The sequence below is a fragment of the Gossypium hirsutum genome, chromosome A06 (genome assembly GCF_007990345.1).
Source record: "Gossypium hirsutum isolate 1008001.06 chromosome A06, Gossypium_hirsutum_v2.1, whole genome shotgun sequence".
Classification (NCBI taxonomy): domain Eukaryota; kingdom Viridiplantae; phylum Streptophyta; class Magnoliopsida; order Malvales; family Malvaceae; genus Gossypium; species Gossypium hirsutum.
In genome coordinates this window covers 90,533,322-90,556,551 of record NC_053429.1, presented here as the reverse complement: position 1 = coordinate 90,556,551, position 23,230 = coordinate 90,533,322, and the positions used below count along the sequence as shown (strand labels likewise).

The following is a 23,230-nucleotide window of genomic DNA, read 5'->3' as shown; positions in this document are numbered from 1 at the left end:
GTGTGGACCATTTAAAAGCTATTTTCCAAGCCAATAGTCACCCTCAATCACTCATACATTCAAACATACTTTATAATATGCAACATGACATATTTAGGCACTCAATTATTCCTTACCATGGCACTTCCACATCTTTATAATATCATCTTATTGCACATTCATTTGTTGCATCATTTAAAGGCATTCCACACCAATCTTATGCATTATTAAACTTGTTATCATGACTTCAAATTGCGCATTCATACTTATCCTTTAGCACCCAATTCATACTTTACCATGTATTCATATATCAACAACATATCACATCATTATCATGCACTCATCAAGCAATAATATATCCTTCCATCAAAACATTAGCACATGCATGCATGGGAAATTAGATTACAAACCAAATGCTCAAATATGAGCCATATCACATGGCCATTACAAAATGAATCATCATTATCATAAGCCTTCACAATTTGGCCAAATAGCATGACACATACCACAAAATTACCAAGTTTCCTATACATGCCATACTCAAAATAATAATTTCACTATACCCAATAGTCTTTTGATAGTGTGATCGAATACTCCGACAACTTCCGATCCCCGAGATAGCTTGGCAGAACTACAAAGAATGGAAAGAGAAGGGAGTAAGCATTAAAGCTTAGTAAGTCCACATACAAATAATATGAAATGATAGTAAATATTCAGCATGCAATACATAGCAAATATATACATAAGAGTATTCATCATTCAAACCTTTTTGCTTATTCATTATACGCACATATATACTTGCTCATTATAAACCAATCTTTATCGAGGCATTACTCATAGGTTTAGCATGCATACCTGTACCCGTCGTAAAGTATCTATAACCATACCTTTTTCATATGTCCTCCTCGGGACTTTAATCACAATCATTTCATTACCCGTTGAACACTAGGAATACTATTGGATACGCGGAAACTTGCACCTAAGTGCCACAAATACATACATAGCCAAAGCTACCTCATAATATGTATACATCCATAATGAACTCAGACCAACTCAACGAGCTCAGATGTCACATGCATCGCATCCATGATGAACTCGGATCAACTCAACGAGCTTGGATGCTTCACATATATCACGAACTTGGTCCAACTCAACAAGTTTTGTTTTCTCACATATATCACGAACTCGGACCAACTCAATGAGATCAAATTTCTAAATTCCTAGTGACATGTCACTTGTATCCTAAACTATTCCTATGGTTCAAATGGGATTTTCCTCACTTGCATATAATATTTTTATCGCACTTGCTCGTGACGTCGTATGTAACGGCCATAATAACATTCATGCTTTCATAACGTTCAATAAGCATATAACTCATAATCACAATACAATATTTATCATAGTATATTAAAGTAATAAGAAAAACATATTACAACACCATATTATTTGCATATGTACTTACCTCGGTACAAAATGATGATAATAGGGCCTAATCGTCGTATTCATTATTCTTTCCTCGATCAAGTCCTGGTTCACGTTTTTCTTTATCTATAATGCCAAATTTAACTTATTTATTATTCATATTATTAAAATGGGTCCATAAATCACACTTTTGAAAATTTATATTTTGACCCTTAAACTTTTACATATTTATAATTTAGTCCTTAGGCTCGTAAAATGGAATGCATACATTTTCTTGGTTACCCAAGCCTAGTCGAACCTTTATTATGCTCATATCAGCCCATATTTTCTTTTATTTCACATTATTACTACTCACCTTAACATTTTTACAAACAAGTCCCTTATTTATGTGTTTTCACTAAAAATCACCTAGTAAAAGATGTTTATCGTGCCTCAAACATTCATATTCCTCCATTAATCATCAAAATGCATGTTGTACATGGGTCAAATTTCATACATGAACCCTAGCTCAAAATATAGCTAAAAACAGGTAGATCATGCTTCAAAGACTTTAAAAATACAAAGAACATTAAAAACGGGGCTAGGATGCACTTACAATCAAGCTTGGAAATGTTGAACAAACCCTAGCTATGGTGTCTTGCAATTTTCAGCAATAAAGGAAGAAGATGGACACCAATTTTGACTTATTTTCTCCTTTTTATTCTTTTAATTACCAAATGACCAAAATACCCCTAGGGATTCACTTTTACATTTTTCCCTATGCATGTCCATTTTTGTCCAAAATTATAGAAATTGGTCAAATTGCTAATTAAGACCCTCCAATTTATAACCTAAAGCAATTTATGCTTAAAGCTTATAAAATGCAAGTTTTGTACTTTATTCAATTTGGTCCCTAAAATGCAATTAGACATTTTATGCATAGAATTTCTTCATGAAACTTTCACGCATGCATGCATTCATAACATAACCCTCATAAGAATCATAAAATCATTATTTCTATCTCAAATTTGTAGTCTCGAAACTACTATTTCGACTAGGCCCTAATTCGAGATGTTACAATTCCAGCCAATTTGTTCTCTTTTCAACCCAATTCAAAAACTTTAAAACATACTTCTTAATTTTACGATCGGGCAACTAAACAACTCAAATCATCACTGAGACGAGTTCGTATCATTTGGTATCAGAGCTATTAAAACGAGGACCACCGACGTTCGTAGTATTCTGAAGTAGGATAGTAAAAAAAAAGTTTTGAATTAAAAAAAATTCAAATTCAATTCTAAAGTTCTCTATTGTAATCATGGCGTTGTAATTAAAAAAATTCGAGTATAAAAAAAATGTTTAAGTTCTTGTTTATTCATCCATTTGTAATCTCGATCATCAAGTTGTTCGTTCTACTATCAATTGCCCCCGCAACACTACACTTAAACCCAAAATTTTCTTATTCAGCCTACCTCACACCTTTTACGATTACAACCTTTGAAACCACTTTGAAACCGACCCCAGAGCAGCAAATAAGTCTAAACGAGACGAAATACAAAATTACGGGAGAAAGAATTGAATGGTAAAAGGCACGAGTGTGAGTGTATTAGAGAGAAGAAAAAGCCTTAAAACAAGTCCAAACACGAGCGCGAGTGCAAAATTATTATTTTTCTTTCCGAATGAATTGTGAGTTTTTTTTTGTGGTGAGGTATTTACTTTCTATTTTGTTTTAATCCCTTTTTCCTTCATCAATTAATCATGTTTCAAGAAGAATTTTCAGAATCTGAATTTCAATATTTGATGAAAGAGATGGAGTGCATGCTCGACCAAAAAATCAAGCCTATCCAAGAAAATCTAGGACATCAAACAAGAGGCCAATGAAAGCAAATTTTGTCAATGAATTAGAGACAAGGAGAAGCAAACTTCAAGTTTGAGATTTTTCGAAAACATCAATGAGAAGATCGATGTATCTTTTCAAGTGCGCTAAGGCAATCATCCACGGAGTAGTATTCACGACGAGTTGAACTTGGCTCATATATAGATTCTTCCCCTTCTTTCCGTCAAAAAACTTGCCATTTTGATTCTTGCTTATTATCTTCTTCTTGTAATGAAACGAAAAAAGAAAAAAAAAGAAAAGAGAGGCAAGAAAAGAAAATGTGAGAAAATGAGCGAATTCTGAATGAAATTGAGAGAAGAGAAAAAGAAATCAAATCAGAAAATGAGAGAGAGAAAAAATAGATTGAGAGTGAACAAAAAGAGAGTGAGTACAAAGAAAGAAAAGAAAAAGTGTACGAGCAAGAAAAGCAAATTGAAATAAAAAGTGAGAGTGAGTTTTCAAAAGAGACGAGTGAAAAAGAAAGAGAGTTTGAAAATGAGTTAGAAAAAGAAACGAACAAAAGAGATGATAGGGAGCAAGAACAAGTGAGGAGTGTTTCCACTAACCAACATATGAGTTTTCCTCGTGTTGCTTCTTTTCAGGTTTCTGAAGATGTGATTGAAAAGTTCCAAGTTTAATATCTTCCTAATGAGAGACGATTCAAGTTTACCAACAAAGGTAAGATTGTGAACAACCTTAGTCCGCCATTACTTAAAGGTAAGCAAGGTAAGGGTTCCATAGCACTGGAATTTCAGCCATCCTTCTTGAATGTTGGTAAAAATATTGCCGATGACTTCATCTTTAAAAAGCTTCATGCTTTGATATGGTTAATTTTCCTTCTTTGATTAATGTTGATGTTTTAAAAGGTGGTAAGAAGAGTTTTTCTAATGAAAATCATTGTATTGTCAAGCGTGAAGTTGAAGTAGCGTTTAATCAGCAAATGCAAAACTCGGTCATGTATGACAATGAGTTTTCGTAGCATTTAATCAGCAAATGCAAAACTCGGTCATGTATGAAAATGAGTTTTCATATAAACATCCCAATTTTTTTTATTGTAGTGATTATGTGAATCATTTACTGCCTTGTGTGAAATCCTTGAATTTGTGCAAATCTGTTATGATGAATGTAAAGAGGTTTGTTTATTTGATTCTGTGTATGCACAAATCCTTTTGGTTTGGCAAGTTTAGTTTAATGACAAAAAAGAAACCTTTGCTACACTTTGAAATAAGTAATCGAACTCGTGTGTTCAAACCTGGAATTTTTTATTTTGGTTCAATATGTGGGAAACTCAAGTATCCTAAATTTTGTGCGAACAATTTAATTGATGCTTGGCCTTTAACCAAGGAAACGAAACTTGAAGATTTTAATTATAACTTAAAGTCGTTCCTTGTCCATTCTATGTGGTTGTATATGAAATTCTTGTTTCATCTCGAAAAGGTAAGGCCAACTCACGCTTTTGATCCTGGCATCGATTCATATGTCCAATTTGTGAATAACATTTCAGAAAGTTCCTTCGAGTTCATCATCCATGGTAACACTAACCTTTTTCATCTTTGTGAAAGTGACACTTTGAAAAGCGCGAATTGTCTTTGTGTTTCACTTCATTTTAGGTTTCTTAAGGATCGTATAATGAGTTTTGACTACACTATATCTCTAAGGAGAGAAGGTTTGTGTTGATCGAAAAAGGTAGAACCGATCTTTGTTTTCCTACTCTTAAAGGTAAACAAGGAATGACTTTGGAAAATCTTAAGACATCTCTATTTTATTCGAATGATGATGAAAACTCTGTTGATGCTTTGGTTTTTGAAAAATATTTGTATCTTGATGTGATTGATTGTTCTTCTCTGATTAGCAATGAAGTGTTTGTTTTAAACGATGACTTATGGAAGCAATTTGAGATGTTCGAATGCCTTAAAACATATCTATTTTTGTTTCGGACATTTGATGAGGCTTTGTTATGTAAAATGTTTTGTTCAGTTAACTGTAGAAATGGTGTTTTGAATCTGCCCTTTTAAATGAATCAAACTTGTCTTAATACGATTATGCATGATCTACATGTTTGTTTGGATAACTTCTTGTCGACTTATGGCTATCCATTTCAATTGATTCATTTGCCAACTCTACTGCCGAATATGGCTAGTCAATTTGAAAAGGTCTACGTGAGACCATTCACCCCATTCATCCAAGAAGGGCCGCATAAGAAGAAATATTTTCAAGTGAACAAACGGCTCGACTTGAGGACAAGTCACTTTGAAGAAGGGGGGAATGACGTGACCACACCCCCGAGCTCAACAAGTTCTAATCTTATTCCGATTGAGCTCCCTAAAGGTCCCATGACTCAAGCTCGAGCTAAGCGCCTTCAAGAAGCTGTTTCAGCTTTAATTGCTCAACTCTAGACTGAAAGTGAGCTCCATGTTAAAGAAGAAGTTCAGACCAGCTCATTAAAGACTCATTGCACCTTAGTGCAAGCTGATTATAGCTCATCTTCAGCTTCCCTCAGCTCAAATTAGCTCACTTAAGTTTAATTCAGCTCGTTTGAGCTCGATTTAGTTTCTTTCCAGCTCACTTCTTTTATCATTTTAATAAACTAAGTATTAGTTTTATTTTATTCAAATTGATACAGCTCATGTCCAAATTCCTTAACTCAAATTAGTTCATTAATTGTTCTCACATGTCTGAACTATCTGAATTTAATATACTAGCTAGTCCATAATTAAATGTGTTCTAATTTATTTAATATGTTAATCAATATGTCTAGATGATGTTTTATTAAGGTTCAGCCGAATTCATGTTTAACTTAGTGTGTTTAATGTGTGTTTAGGTTCAGCCGAATGCATGAAGAGGAGTTAATGCAAGGTGCATGCATATTTGAGGTTCAATGGACGAAATTCAAAGGGACACATGAATTTGGGACTTTCATGCCAGAGGAAGCTGCTAATTGTTCATGTATTTGAAGATTCATAGACCGTATTTATGGACAATTGGAAGATAAATGCTTGGAAAATTCGTGCAAGTACCAACCAGCATCTAGAACAAACCATTTCTTCTCTCATGCATGATTATTCTACCCTTTATTAAAGTGCATGGACATTGGCCACAAGGAAGATGAATTTATATAAATTCAATTCAAGTATTCAAGGCACATTAAAGACTTATTCAGCCAAGGGAGATGTAGGAGTATTAAAGGGCTGCACATTCACGGAATTATGGCTATTCTTCAAGGCTAAGTATGCATGAATGCATCAAGTGAAGCAACATGATGGTTCGGCCAATTCATGCACCATCTTCAAGCATGAACTAAATTCTAATGCTTTTGTGTGAACATGTTAAATACAAATATGAATAGAATTTAAGTTAGTTTGAACATCATAGATGTCGAATATCAATAGGCATAATAGGTTTATAAATAGTTGCTTTGTAAACTAGAGAAATGACTTTTTGCCAAATTATTGAATGAGCATTAGTTCTGTGAGGTTTACTTCCTCTCTATTTTCGTACGAGTCTCGAGTGGCTTATCTAGCGTGCTAGTGGCGTCAACCCAAACTCTTTCTATCCGAACTTATCACCAGCCTTGGTGTGGCATTCGTCCATCTTTTTATACATTTGGTTCTTACTTTCCTAAGTAACGGATCAAGGTCCATCCTTCTATCTTTCATTAACCCACCTCAAACAATATAAGTCCTAGGGCAACATTGTCTATAGTGTTGAATCGTTCTTGATGTTTAAGTTCGTTTTTACCATTTCCACCTCCTATCAAATTATCTATCCTACCTTCTTGTTAGACCGAACCTATCTTATTTATTTTTAGCCTATCTTTGAACCCCTTTTTGATAACTTCCACTCAAACTAGCCAAATACACCCTTTTCTCATGTACGAACGATACTTCCTCGTTGACGATCCGGCAACTTAGATAGACTCGACTATCAACGCCTAGCCAGATCACATCATTTGGTATCAGAGCTACTAAATCAAAAAGTATCGACGTTCGTGAAGTTTTGGAGTAAGTGTTTGAAAAAAATTGAAAAAAAATTGAAAAAATTTTATTAAAAAAAATTCGTGAATCAAAGTATTCCATTTTTATTTATCATTTGTAATTGAAAAAAAAAAGAAGAAAATTCAAAGTTTAAAAAAAAGTGTTGAAATTTATTCATTCATCTTTGTATTCCCGATCCAACCAGTTTGAATTTTCTATCATTTGCCATTAATTACCCTTCCCAACGCCACACTTAAACGGAAATTTCTTTTATTTCAGCCTACCACACACCCAATACAATATAGCCATTGTAACCACCTTGAAACCGACCCCTAAGAAGCAAATAAGTTTAACAAGACAAACTACGAAATTATGAGAGAAAGATCGAGTGGTAAAAGGCAAAAAGCGTTTGACTGCATTAGAGTGTTGAAAAAAAAAGCCTAAAATGAGTGTAAACACGAGCGTGAGTGAAAAAATTTATTTTTCTTTCCAAGTGAATTGTGAGGGGGTTTTTTGTGATGAGGTATTTACTTTCTGTTTTATTTTAATTCCTTTTCCTTCATCAATTAATCATGTTTTGAGAAGAATTTTCAGAATCTGAATTTCAATATTTGATGAAAGAGATGGAGTACATGCTCAACCAAAAAATCAAGCCTATCCAAGAAAAGTTATGCCATCAAGCAAGAGCTTAATGAAAACAAATTTTGCCAAGTTGAGACATGGAGTTAAGATTATCACGGTGACACACATCTAAAGACTATTCGGGAAGAAATTCTTATCGAGATTCCTATTCGTCAAGGAATTTGAGACAAGGAGAAGCAAACTTCGAGTTTGAGATTTCCTGAGGACACCAACGAGAAGATCGATGTATCTCTTCAAGTGTGCCAAGGCAATCATCCACAAAGAAATATTCATGATGAGTTGAACTTGGTTGATATGTAGATTCTTCCCCTTCTTTCTGTTGAAAAACTTGTCATTCTAATTCCTTCTTATTATCTTCTTCTTATAATGAAACGAAAAGAGAAAAAGAAATAAAAAGAAAAGAGAGGCAAGAAAAGATAATGCGAGAAATGAGCGAATTCTGAATGAAATTAGGAGAAGATAAAAAGAAATCAAAGAAGAAAATGAAAGAGATAAAAAAAAAAGATTGAGAGTGAGCAAAAAGAGAGTAAGTACGAAGAAAGAAAAGAAAAAGTGTACAAGCAAGAAAAGAAAATTGAAATAAAAAGTGAGAGTGAGTCTTCAAAAGAGACAAGTGAAAAAGAAAGAGAGTTTGAAAATGAGTTAGAAAAAGAAACGAACGAAAAAGATGATAGGGAGCAAAAACAAGTAAAGGGTGCTTCCACTAACCAACATGTGAGTTTACCTCGTGTTGTTTCTTTCTAGTTTCTGAAGATTCGACTGATAACTTTCAACTTCAATACTTTTCCGGTGAAAGATGCTTTTATTTGATCAAAAAAGGTAAGGTTGAAGGTAGAATCCAACCACAAGTGCTTAAAGGTAAGGAATCTTTAGCAACTGAGCCACGGCAAACAGGTTTGAAAGTTGTCGATAAAATTTTCGATGACTTAGTTTTTAATAGATCTCCTTATTTTGAAACGGTTAATCATTATTCTTTGTTTGTGGTTGATAAATTCATACTAAGTGGAAGCATGAGAAGTTGTTTTCTTGATTTGTTTTGTGATGAAAAATTTGTTGATGTTGTTCGATTAGATCCACAAACACCAAATATGATCTTGCGTGATAACGGGTTTTCACAAAAGGCGTTTACATTGTTTGATTATGGTGATTATGTGAATCATTTAATGCCTTGTGTGAAATCCTTGAATTTGTGCAAATCTGTTCTGATGAATGTCAAGAGGTTTGATTGTTTGAATTTGTGTTTGCACAAATCCTTTTGGTTCAATATGTTTGATTTATTGACAAAAATGAAGCCCTTGCTACACTTTGGAACAAGTAATCAAACTCGTGTGTTCAAACCTAGAATTTGTCATTCTGGTTCGATATGTGGGAAAAACAAGCATCCTAAATTTTGTGCGACCAATTTATGTTTGTCTGATGCTTGGACTTTAACTAAGGAAATGAAACTTGAAGATTTTGATTACAACTTAAAATTGTTCCTTGTTCATTTTATGTGGCTGTATATGAAATTCTTGTCTCATCTCGAAAAGGTAAGATCAACTCATGCTTTTGATCCTGGTATCGATTCATATGTTCAATTTGTAAATAACGTTTCAACATGTCCCTTCGAGTTCATCATCCATGTTGACACTACCCTCTATCATTTTTGTGAAGGAGACACTTCAAAAAGTGAGAATTGTCTTTGTGTTCACCCTTCATTTCAGGTTTATCAAGGATCATATGATGAGCTTCGATTTCAATACCTTTCCGAGGAAAGAAGGTTTACATTGGTTGAAAAAGGTAAAACTGATCTTTATTTTTCTATTCCTAACGATAAGCAGGGTGAGAATTATTTATTCCTTAACTCATTCCATTCGAATCGTATTGACAACTTTGCTCATAACTTGCTTTCTGAAAAGGATCTGTCCATTGATGTGATCAATTGCTATTCTTTGATTGATGATAACATGTTTGTTTTAAAAGATAGCAAGGTGAGTATCACTATTGGAAATTGTGATGTTGGTGAGTTTGTTAGTGAAGTAAAAGCCAATCAGCAATTGCAAGGTTTAATTATGCAAGATCATGAATCATATGAAACTTCTCACTGTAATGAAAATTTGCACTCATTGACTTGCTGTGTGAAATTAATTTGCTTGAACAATGATGTGCGGATGAGATTTGAGATTTATGAATGCTTGGAAACATTTCTCTTGGTTCATTTATTCGATAACACCTTGGCATGTAAGATGTTTTGATTATTTGAAGGTGTACCGAATCTACCTTTTTATATTAATCATGCATGCTTTGCACGAATGATATTTGGACTACAATTTGTTTGGATTAATTCTTGTAGCTTGCTGATTATAAACTGAGATCGAGTCTTATGCTTTCTTTGTTGCCGAATATGAAGACCAATTCGGAAAAGGTAAGACTTATCTATTACTTTGAATTCTGCAATCCTTCATTTGCTCGATTATGTATCAAAAATTTGAAAAGGGTTTGCACAGTCCTAACTTATCATTTTATTAGACCTCTTCCCTATGTCAATGATAACATCTCTCCTTGTCAAGTGGTGCTTTTTTTCAGGTTTACGTGCGCCCATTCGTCCCATTCAATTGTATAAGAATACATGTTTTGTGGAGAACAAATGACTTGACCTGAGGACAAGTCACTTTGAAGAAGGGGGGATGATGTAAGCATGCTCGGGAGCTTACCAAGCTCGAACAAGGAACTCATCAAGCTGTTCGATGTCCCAATGACCCAAGCCTGAGCTAGGCTCTTTCGAGAAGCTGATTCAACTTTATTCACTCGAAATTGGGATGAATCAAAGCTTCATGCAAATGAAGAAGCTCGGACCAGCTCCTTAAAGATCCTTTGGACCCTTGTGCAAGCCGAACTCAGCTCATCTCCAGCTCTCCAAGCTCCATTTAGTTCAAATCAGCTCATTTGAGCTTATCTCAGCTTGTTTGAGCTTAATTTAGTTCTTTTCCAGCTCGTTTCTTTTATCATTATAATAAAATACGTACTACTCTTATTTTATTTAATTTGATACAGCTCATGGCCGAATATCCTAGCTCAATTTAGCTCATCATGTTTTCTATTTCATTACGTGATTTTAATAAGTTTTTCTTCCAGCCAAATTTAATGTGTTTTTATTTCATACAAGTGTTAAATGTGTCTTAATCTATTACAAGGTTTAAATATGTCTGGCCAAATTAATGTGTAGGTTTAATGTGTTTTATGCTGTCGAATTAATTAGTGTGTCCAAAGGAGAATTAATTTGTTAATTGTTTGGTACAGGTACACACCCCTTGGACGACATAGATGCATGGATGATGAGTTAATGCAAGATGCATGCATATTTGCGGTTCAATGGACGGCATTCAAAGGGACACATGCATTTAGGACGTTCATGCAAGAGGAAGTTGCTAATTGTTCATGTATTTGAAGATTCATGGATCGTATTTATGGACAATTGGAAGATAAATGCTTGGGAAATTTGTGCAAGTACCAACCAGCATCTAGAACAAACCATTTCTTCTACCATGCATGATTATTCTACCATTTATTAAAGTGCATGGACGTTGGCCACAAGGGAGATGAATTTCTATACATTCAATTCTAGTATTCAAGGCACATTAAAGCCTAATTCTGCCAAGGGAGATGTAGGAGTATTAAAAGGCTGCACATTCATGGTATTATGGCTATTCTTCAAGGCTAAGCATGCATGAATGCCTCAAGTGAAGCAACATGATGGTTCGGCCAATTCATGCACCATCTTCAAGCATGAACCGAATTTTAATGCTTTTGTGTGAACATGTTAAATACAAATATGAATAGAATTTAAGGTAGTTTGAACATCATAGATGCCGAATATCAATAGTCATATTAGGCTTATAAATAGTTTCTTTGTAAACTAAAGAAAGGACTTTTTGCCAAATTATTGAATGAACATTTGTTTTGTGAGGTTTACTTCATCTCTATTTTCGTACGAGTCTCAAGTGACTTATCTAGCGTGCTAGTGGCGTCAACTCGAACTCTTTCTATCCGAACTTATCACCAGCCTTGGTGTGGCGTTTGTCCATCTTTTTATACCTTTGGTTCTTACTTTCCTAAGTAACGGGTCAAGGTCCATCCTTCTATCTTTCATTAACCCACCTTAAACAATATAAGTCCCGGGGCAACACTGTCTTTAGTGTTGAATCGTTCTTGACGTTTAAGTTCGTTTTTACCATTTCCACCTCCTATCAAATTATCTATCCTACCTTCTTGTTAGAGCAAACCTATCTTATTCATTTTTAGCCTATCTTTAAACCCCTTTTTGATAACTTCCGCTCAAACTAGTCAAATACACCCTTTTCTCAAGGTCGAACGATTCTTCCTCAACACGATCGGGCAACTTAGATTGACTTGACTATCAACGCCAGGCTGGATCACATCATAAATGATTTTGAGAAAAAGAACTAAGACTTGCATAATTTTCTTTCAAAAGTTCCTGATGATTATCAAAAGCAACTTGAGTTGCTTGAAAAAGAAAAATCTTTATCTAACAAAGTATCTTTAAAAATTTTTAAAAATGAGAGAGCTCAAGGTCAAAATTTTTTGGAACAAGCTTTAATTTCTATAAACATAGAGGTCCATCAAGATTTTATAAAGGAAAAATTATTATGAGTATATGGGTCCTTAAAAGACTTAGTGTTACTCAAGACAAAGAGGTTCTTTCAAAATGGATTCCCAAAGAGACAAAAAATTTAGGAACTAATACTTATGGACCCAAAAGAATTTGGGTACCAAAAACAAAAATTTAATTCTATATTTGTAGGGAGAGGAGCATTGCTTCAAGGTGGGAAATTCAAGCAAAAACTCATGGTACCTTGATAGTGGATGCTCAAGGCACATGACAAGTGACAAGAGCAATTTTATCAAATTGAAGCTAAAAGTGGAGGAGAAGTTACATTTGTGACAACTCCACAAGACAAATAGAAGAAATTGACTTTATTGGTAAAACCTCTTCAATCTTTATTGGAAATGTTTTGTATGTCAACAGTCTTAAGAATAATCTATTAAGTATTAATCAATTGTGTGATAAAGGTTTCAATGTCATTTTTTTAGTCTAATAGATGTAAAGTAATTGACATTGTGTCTAATAAGATTATGCTTGTAAGACATAGGATAGAAAATACTTACATGGTGCATTTAGATGACATGCATGATTCATACATATGATTTGTTGCTAAAAATGAAAATAACTTTTTATTGTGGCATGAAAAACTACGACATGCTAGCATGAGCATATTGCATAAACTAGCCAAAAATGACTTAGTAGGAGGTTTGCCAAAAATTGATTTTGATTCAGATGTAATGCATGTGTTAAAGGCAAATATAAGAGAGTTTCTTTTAAACCTATCAATAATGTATCTACTAGTAGAGTTATTTAATTAATTCACATTGATCTTTTTTTACCAATTAAAACTACTAGCTTGGGTGGAAAACTATATGTTTTTGTGCTTGTAGATGATTATTTTAAATTTACTTGGGTTCTTTTCTTAAGTAATAAAATGAAGCTTTAGAAAAATTCATCACATTTTCAAAAATTTAATCAAAATGAAAAAGGTTTCTCTATCGCTAGTATTAGAAGTGACCATGGAATCGAATTTCAAACTCTTTGTTTTAGAAATTTTTGCAACTCAAATGGAATTAGCCGTAATTTTTCAGCACAAAGTTTTTGAGAGGAAAAATAGAACTTTGCAAGAAATGGCTAGAACCATGCTTTGTGAAAACAATTTACCAAAATATTTTTGGACGGAAGACATAAACACTTCTTGCTATATTGTTAATAGAGTAATGGTTAGGCCTATTTTAAAGAAAACTCCATATGAACTTTTCAAAAACAAAAAGTCTAAAATTAGCTATTTTCATCCTTTTGGATGCAACTGTTTTGTTTTAAACAATGATAAAGACAATCTTGGTAAATTTGATGCAAAAAATGGTGAAGGAATTTGTTTTAGTTGTTCTTTAAATTCTAAAGCTTATAGAGTCTTTAGTAAAATAACTTTAGTAGTTGGAGAATCAATACATGTTTTCGATGATGCTAACCCTCTTCCTAGAAAGGATACTTGTGTTGATGATGATGATGATGATGTAGGAATATCAAACAATGATGATAAAGTAGATCATTCATCAAATGACAAGATTCAAGAGCAAACACAAGAAGCTCTAAAGGAGCTCACCATAGAGGAAAGGAAGTCAATCATTCAAGAGTGTACAACTATGTGAAGGATGGTATGATTTTGAGAGATCATTTATTTTATCCGTTGAGCCTAAAAATATCAAAGAAGCATTAAATGATGATTATTGGATGTTGGCTATGCAAGATGAATTAAATTAATTTGAGAGAAGTAATGTATGGACCCTTATAGAAAGATCATGTGAAATATCTACTATAGGTACTAAGTGGGTTTTTAAGAATAAGTTAGATGAGAGTGGTAACATAGTGAGAAACAAGGCTAGGCTTATTTTTAAGGTTACACTCAAGATGAAGGAATAAACTATGATGAAACATATGCTTTTGTAGCTAGAATGGAAGCCAAGAAATAAAAGACAATACATCATTGAGATTCTCGATTTTTGAATAGACTTTTTTATTTATTTTATTTCAGACAAGCCGAGACAATGGGATGAACAACAAGGGTTCTGTACCATGAACTTTGTATCACGCACATCACTTAGATGAACTCCAGAGAGTTGCATAGAAGGGAATGAAGAAATGGAATATGAAAGAGAATACAAAGAAATAAATGAAATGGGGTCGGCTTCTATTTGTACTGTAGCTGAGATGAGTCTTGGTTATTTCTATCCTTGAACTCCTCTAGACCCGACTTTTTGTTGGGCCTTTCAACCAACTATTGTTATCTTTTAATTAAATATGTATGAAGTATTAACATTCTTTTTGAATGTGAGAAGCCACAGTGTGAACAAATAAAAAAGAAGAAGAAAGATAAGCAAATTTTGTCTTTTACTACATTAGAATAGACACATTAGAATAGACTCTTTGCTTATTTTAAAAAGAGAAAAAAATAAAAAATAAAATAAATAAAGAGAGGGTTTACTCTCAGATACCTAGCTAGATAAGTATGTATTATGTCAATCCATATCAATTAATTTGTATGAGTATCTTAGAATGCTCTTAGCTTTTGCATACTTTAATGATTTTAAGTTATATTAAATGGATGTGAAAAGTGCTTTTCTAAATGGTTTTAAATGAAGAAGTGTATGTTCAACAATCTTCCAGTTTTAAAGATTCAAAATTTTCAAACCATGTTTTTAAATTATCAAAAGCTTTATATGGTTTGAAACAAGCTCATAGTGTTACGAGCTGCAATCAAAGCCAGTGACCATTGCACCAAATGTATCCTATGGAGGTCAATCGTTGACATGGCAACATAGGCTACCTTGATAAATAGAGAAACTAATATTAGAAGATTGAGGGGAATCATATCTTATAAGATTAGATTGGATTTGATTATGTAAATTGATTATGTAATCTTATAAATCCCTAGATTTAAGGGATAGACTAATCTCGTCCATCGATGTAACTTAATCTAGATTGTCGGTTTTTGGGGGAGCTCAACTATAAATAAAGAGCCTCCCCCTTACTTGTAACTCACTTCAATCTTTCATTGTTTCTTGTATTCTTTGAGAGAAAGTAATACAGTTGAGAGCATTTACTCAAAAATCTCTTGTCCATAGTTTTCTGTAGCTTCTATTGTCTTTAGCTTTCTTTTTTCTATGGTTTTCTATTGTCTTTAACTTTCTTTTAGCATAATTGCTTCCACTATATAAATTGGTGCCTTATAACAATTCTAAAGGAATCCTCATTTATGGTGGTTAGGCTAACTTAGGTGAGTTTGAAATGAATGGATTGCCTAAGGTCGCACGGATTACGAGACTAAAGATCTAGCCTCATGACAAGTGGTGTCAGATTTATTAGTTGCGAAGGCACCGTTGGGATGTCGAAAGAAGTTACCAATCAGAACAAGCCAATGGAGACCCGTGGAAGGGCCAGAAAAGCAAATCAATCGCGGGACATGATGTTAGCTTTGGAGGAATGATTGGTTAATCTCGAAGAGTCCATAGATGATGTGAAGGAAAATATCAAGATGATCGAGGGATGGACTGCAGATTTGGACTCAAAGCAAGAGCAACTCAGAGAAATGGTGTTGGAGTCTCTGAATTCTAATATGGATGAGATGCAATAGGTGTTCAATTCTAGTGTGGGTAAGCTGAAAGAGAAGGATGATGCTCTTGCAGCCATGGCGATGGCTTTGAAGGAGGAAACAATGGCCACAATAAGGACATTAAGCACAAAAGTAGAGGAGCTCGTGGGAAAGCTTGCTTTGTACCGAGTTGTTGTGAGTAAAGGAATGTTGAATGGAACATCAGGCCATAAGATTGATGCTTCCAAACTAGAAAGTTCAATGAGACAAGGTCCGCAAGGGAGGTGAATAACTTCTTATGGGAGATTGAGCAATACTTTTGTGCCATGAGCATCAAGGATGATGATGCTAAGGTAAATACTACTTCTTTATATCTTACTGATGTCGCTTCGTTATGGTGGTGTCGTAGGCCCACAAATGTGAGATGTGGTGGAACCGGAATTAGGACTTGAGAAGAGTTTCAAAATGAGTTCAAAGTACAGTTTTACCCAGAATATTCAAGAAGGAGGCTCGGGCAAAGTTGCATCAGTTCTCACAACAAGGTACAATAAGGGAGTCTGTGGGATAGTTTAGTGAGTTGATGTTGCAAATCACTAATTTGACTGAAGATGAGACATTTTTCTTCTTTATGGATGGGTTGAAGCCGTAGGTTAAAAAGGAATTGGAACATGAAGGTGTCTAAGAACTGTCAAAAGCCATGATTGTAGCGAAGTCGTTACTTGAGATTGTTCCAAGGAGAAACAAATTTTGGTCTTCCAAGGGCAATGGTAGAGAAGACCGTGAGGAAGAGGGATATAACAATGATGGTAGCAACAGCGGCAGTAGTAATGGGAAACCACGAAATGGGAAATAGAGACCTAATAGCCCGAAAGAGAAGGGGAGCAAGATGAGATGCTTCCTTTGTAAGAGACTTCATATGAAGAAGAATTGCCCAAAGTTATCTTTTTTTCAGCTATCAAGAAGAATGATGAGCCAGAGGAAGTGGAGCCTGTTGAGAAAAAGACATTGAGGATTAATTTGATGGTACTCATTTCTGCAAAGAGGAATGGTAGAAAAGGGTTGATATTTGTAGACATCAATATTGCAGGTCAGAAGATAAGTACTTTTGTTGATACGGGAGCATCGAACTTGTTCATATAAAAAAAAGTTGTTAGGAAACTTGGTCTCTCGATTAGGAAATCGAATAAGAAGATCAAGATAGTAAATTTCAAAGAGGCCCTAACTGTAGGAGTAGCTCGAGCTACAAATCAGCGAATGGAAAGGCAAGGAAGAATTTGAGGTAATCCGGTTAGATGATTATGATTTTGTGCTTGGCTTAAACTTCCTTGACAGGATTCAGGCAATTCTATTTCCATGGGCTGATCAAATTCATAACGTTACTAGTTCGTTATCACAAATTTTTGTACCGATGCATCGAGATATAAAAGTGGGGACTAAGGTGTTTTCGTCAATCCAACTAGTCGAGGATGTTTCGTATGGAAGAAACATTGACTGACAGAACGGAGTGCTATAAAAGCCCCTTTGGGAATGTTAGTGGCTTATGAGACCAACAGAGGGCCTGTGGAGTCGACTATGGAGCTACCACCTCTGGGTAAGGTGGGGAGTGTATTGGATTTCAATAGAAAAGAAGCGATGCAAACACAGTCGGGATGAGTAAATGCTACGAGTAAGGTACATTTCGAACACTTCGGTAGTGTTGTGAATTTTGACTTGTTGGCTTGGAAAAATCGTAGGGGCCCTTTCAAAGTTCTTAAGCAATGACGCTGAGGGAATATGGGGAATTCGAAGTCAAGTGGTATGAATCAAGAGGATTTTGCATGAGGCAAGTCAAAATTAAGGCAAGTTACAGTGGAGACTTCTTGCCAACTAGATGTACCAATGAGTGGGACAGTTTGAGATAAGAGGCGAAGAAAGTTGAGGTAAAAGTTTCAAAAGAAGAAAAAAGCTAAGGTGTCGAGACTAGACCGATGGAATCAAGTCAGTATCAATCCAAAGGCACAACGAGGACATTGCAAGATGGGTTAGGCAAAATTTCATGAGTTGTAGTTCAAAACCCATGACCATCGTACGAAATGTATCCCATGAAGGTTTATCATTGACATAGGGATCATTTAGCCCACGAGAGCTAACCTAATTTAAAGAACTGTTAGAGAAGCTTATCAGATTGAAGCCTAGGTGGCCCAATGATGAAGATATGGCAACATAGGCTACCTTGGTAAATATAGAAACTAATCTTAGAAGATTGAGAGGAATCATATCTTATAAGATTTGATTTGATTATGTAAATTGATTATATAATCTTGTAAATCCCTAGATTTAAAGGATGGGCTAATCTCGTCTGTCGATGTAACTTGATCTAGACCATCGATTTTGGCTGAGCTCAACTATAGATAGAGAGCCTCCTCCTCACTTGTAACTCACTTTATTCTTTCATTGTTTCTTGTATTCTTTGAGAGAAAGTAATACAATTGAGAGCATTTACTCAAAAACTTCTCTTGCATAGTTTTTTGTGGCTTTCTGTTGTCTTTAGCTTTATTTTGGCATAATTACTTCCGCTATATAAATTTGTGCCTTGGAGGAATTCTAAAGGAACCCTCACTTGTGGTGGTTAAGCTGACTTAGGCAAGTTTGGAACGAATGGATTGCCTAAGGCCACACGGATTGCGAGACTAAAGATCTAGCCCCGTGACACTAGAGCTTGGTATGAAAGACTTTCAATTTGTAAAGGGAAGGTTGAGACAACACTTTTTATTAAAATAAAAGACAAGGATTTGTTAGTTGTTCAAATATATGTTGATGATATTATTTTTGGTGTTATTAATGATTTTCTTTATCAAGAATTTTCCAAGCTAATGCAAGGTAAAATTATAAGAGCATGATGAGAGAACTAAACTTTTTTTTGAGACTCCAAATCAATCAAAGGAAAGATGACATCTTTATAATAAAGCAAAGTACACAAGGGAAATACTCAAGAAGTTTTGGATGGACAATCTCAAACCACAAGCTACACCAATAAACTCTTCTACAAAGCTTGACAAAGATAATGAAGGTAAATGTGTAGATTTCAAATTATATAGGTCAATGATTGGCTCTTTGCTTTATTTCACCGCAAGCAGATCAAATATTATATTTAGTGTTTGCTTGTATGCTAAATATCAATCATGCCCTAAGGAATCATATTTACAAGCCATTAAAAGAATTTTTAGGTACTTTAGAGACACTCTTAGCTTAAGACTTTAGTATCCTAAAGACTTTTCATTTAGCTTTCATACTTTCTCGGATGCAGATTTTAGAAGTTGCAAACTAGATAGGAGCACCTCTAGTATTTGTCAATTTATTGGCAACATGTTAATCTAATGGTTTTCAAGGAAACAAAATAATGTTGCGTTGTCCACTATCGAAGCGGAATACATTTCCACTGGTAGTTGTTGTGTTCAAGTTTTATGGATGAAACAACAACATAAGGACTATGAAATTAATGTAAATACCATACCTATCAAGTGTGACAATACTAGTTGTAACACCCTCTAACGCCGTCCCCGGAACAGGATTATAGGGCATTACCGATCTGTACAGTTCAATTATAATCATTTATTAAAATAAATGTTTCTAACCCTGCAAATTAAAACTTCAACCAATACAATTTTCTAACATTCAAACAATTCAAATACACTTAAATATGCTCAAATCTTACCAATCTAAAACATTTTATAACCTATCCAATGAATCTTTTTAAATATATCACTTACTATATCAATTATTTCAACTTCATACTATATACCATTGACAACCATAATTTACTTATTTCATCAAGACTTTCACAACCTAGATGACTCTCATAAGACGTCCTATGTACATTCCATTACCAATACTCAACATGCTTTACCTCATTGAATTCGGGATCGGCCTGGGATGCTGATTCAACGGTCTAGCCTTAACCTGCACACGGAAACAAACCGTACGCTAAGTATACACTCAGTGGTATTTCTATAATCCGAACACTTAAACAATTATAAAACATATTAATTTATATATATATATTGAACTATTCAAACTCAATGAGTATTCAAACATTCACTTTCCAACCAATGTTTAGATCTATTTTAAATTCAAAATCATTTATTATTTTTCAATAGCAATTAATCAATCAGTAATATTCATTAACAATCAGCTAATCAGAATAATTATTTATTCAATAACAGTCGGTAACAATCAATTTCAATAATAATCAGTTATTCAGTATCAATCAGTTGATCGGTTATCTAGTAGCAGTCAATTATTCAGTAAAATCAAATATACAGTAACAATTAAATTATTCAGTAACAGTCGATCTTTCCAGTTCCTTTATTTACCCCTATTAACATGACCCGGATCTAAACGGATACATAGATCCAACCAACACACCAGTACGGCACATAGTGCCTCATCGGCCAAAGCCGAAACAGTAACAGTAACAGTATGGTACATAGAGCACCTCATTGGAACAAATCCTAAACAGTAACAGTAACGGTAACAGTAACAATATCCGGCACACAAAGTGCCAAATCGGTAACAGTAACAGTAACAGTAACCAGTAACAGTATTCGGCACATAAGTGCCTGATCAGTAAGCCGGCAAAACCCGTACTCTTCCATATCCTATGGCATGCCAACTATATCCGACTAGCCTGACTAGTTAATAGGGTATTTAATTCACTTTTCACTTTTCAATTAATTCATATTTTAATTAATTAACTATATATTTTCAATTCAATATAATTCCATTCACTTTTCACTAATAAATATTCAATTTCACAATAATCACAATTTTCTATCAATTTCATCACACTTCCAACTACATGTATTTTCCAATATAACAAATATTTATTATTCAATTTCCACATCAATATTCATTTCAATTCAAACATTCACATATATTCATAAATCAATTCAATATAAATTTATCACACACTAAATCAATTCATTTCAATTATAAAGACACAATACAAATAATTCCTATCTTAACTATTTATCATAACATTTATCCAAAATTCAATTATCATAATTGCACAATATCTCATTCACATATATATATATTTATAATATATAATTCAATTTAATTCAATCAATATAAATTCATCACATACCAAATTAATCCATTTCCATTATAAACACAATAATTCTCACTTCAACATTTATTAAATGCATTGAATAAAAAAAATAACAATTAATAACTAGGTTCAAATTATAGAAATACAAACCGTATTTTCTCGAGCTAACTCCCGTTGTTTTTGCCATTTTTCCTTGCTTAGTCGAGATTTCCCGAGACAACGTTAGCTATGGGAATTAAAACAATTCATATCCGTTAATTCACTACTAATTTATATCTAATTAATACAATTTCTATTCAATTTCTACTTTAATTTCAATTTAATCTAAACTAAATACACTTACTTTTTCTATCTCAATTCATACTTCATTTCTATTCAAATTTTGTCCAAACTCATACTTAACTATTAAATTTCCAGCATATTTTCCTAATTTCGAAATTTCATCAATTTAGTCCCTACAACATAAAACTTATGAATTACTTTACAATTCAATCCTTATTTCATTTCTAACTTGAATTTCTATCAATTTAACCCTTATTTCATCATTTTACTCAACATGAACATTATCTAGAAATCTAATAGCTTTCAAAATATCAACTTAATTTCATCAAAATCTTATTCCAAAACTTTTAAAACATCAAAATTAAGTAAAAATGGCTAAATTAACTTACCAGTTAAACTTCCAAACCTTGAAATCCCAATTTTTCCTTTTCTCCCTTTCTTTGTTTTCTTTCCTTCCCCTTCTTTGTTTTCTTTCCTTCCCCTGCTCTCTGTTTCGTTTGGCTTCCCGTTTCTATTTCTATTTCTATTCTTTCTTTTTGTTTTGTTATATATATATAATAACAATAATAACTATAATAAAAATCTATTTAATAACAAATATTTATTTAACATTTGTACCAATGATTTTTATACACTTGTTTTTCTTTTCTTTTATATATATAACTTAATAATATACTTATATAATAAGTAAATATAAATGTATTTTACAATTGTATGTATATTAGTATTACACATGTCACCATATGCACCATACATTTGTCTTATTTGTATTTATTTATTTCATAAAAATATTATAATATAATTATTTAATTAATAAATATCTTTTATAAATAATAAATATCTACTAATAATTAAATATACAAATTACGAATTTATGTATTCAATTTGTTACACATGTATTTTATAATTACCACACATTTGTCACTATTTTAATTTATTTCATAATATAATATTAATAATAATTAATAATTATAACAATAATTTATTATTTAAATAAATATCTATTTATTATCAAATACTTGTATTACAAATGTGTATATTTTTATTTATACACTTATATCAAATCATTTTCATACACTTGTCTTTATTTAATTTATATTTTATAATATAATATCAATTTAAATAATACTAACAATAACAATAATAATTAATATATATAAAATCTAAGAAAAATCTTAGATTTTTCAATCTAATTGCCACCTCAACTATATCAGATGGCATATTTGCCATTTTGGTCCCCTTTTCTTTTTTATTAATCTATAATTAAACATTTACCCTTTATTACATTTAGTCCTTTTTACTAATTACTCTTAATTAAGCTAAATTCACTTAATTAAAGCCTAATTAATTACTCAATTAACTTCGTAATTATTTTTAATAAATATTTTCTAATCCATTTTTTTCAGAAACAGAGACCTGAAAATACATTTTTCCTATAACCTTAAAGTTCGAGTCGTTACATTAGTGCTATTTGTCTCTTTAAAAATCTTATCCAACATTCTAGGACTAAACACACTAAAACAAGACATCATTTCATTAGAGATCATGTCCAAAGAGGTGATCTCGTTCTAAAGTATGTAGAGACTTTTCATCAATTAGCTAACATTTTTATAAAACCATTAGAAAAAGAAAGATTTTGGGCACTTAGAAGAGAACAAGGTATTACTACATTGCCTTAATTTTGTGTTCAAATAAATTTATGCACATAGTTGTTTTCAAAATATTTTTTGGCTTAAATTATTTGAAAAAGCATGAATAATTTTTTTTAAATGGCTCTCATATGCAATTAATT

At 33.1% G+C, this 23,230-nt stretch overlaps 1 long non-coding RNA gene across 1 annotated transcript; it reads right to left on the bottom strand.

The window, feature by feature from the left end:
- Positions 1 to 518: 518 nt before the first annotated feature.
- Positions 519 to 21,946, bottom strand: LOC121230616 (uncharacterized). The gene is made up of 5 exons (XR_005928615.1): positions 21,828 to 21,946; positions 21,307 to 21,382; positions 19,954 to 20,006; positions 19,561 to 19,635; positions 519 to 610 (listed from the first exon to the last, which is right to left on the bottom strand). It is a non-coding gene; the product is annotated as an uncharacterized lncRNA (long non-coding RNA).
- Positions 21,947 to 23,230: the final 1,284 nt, after the last annotated feature.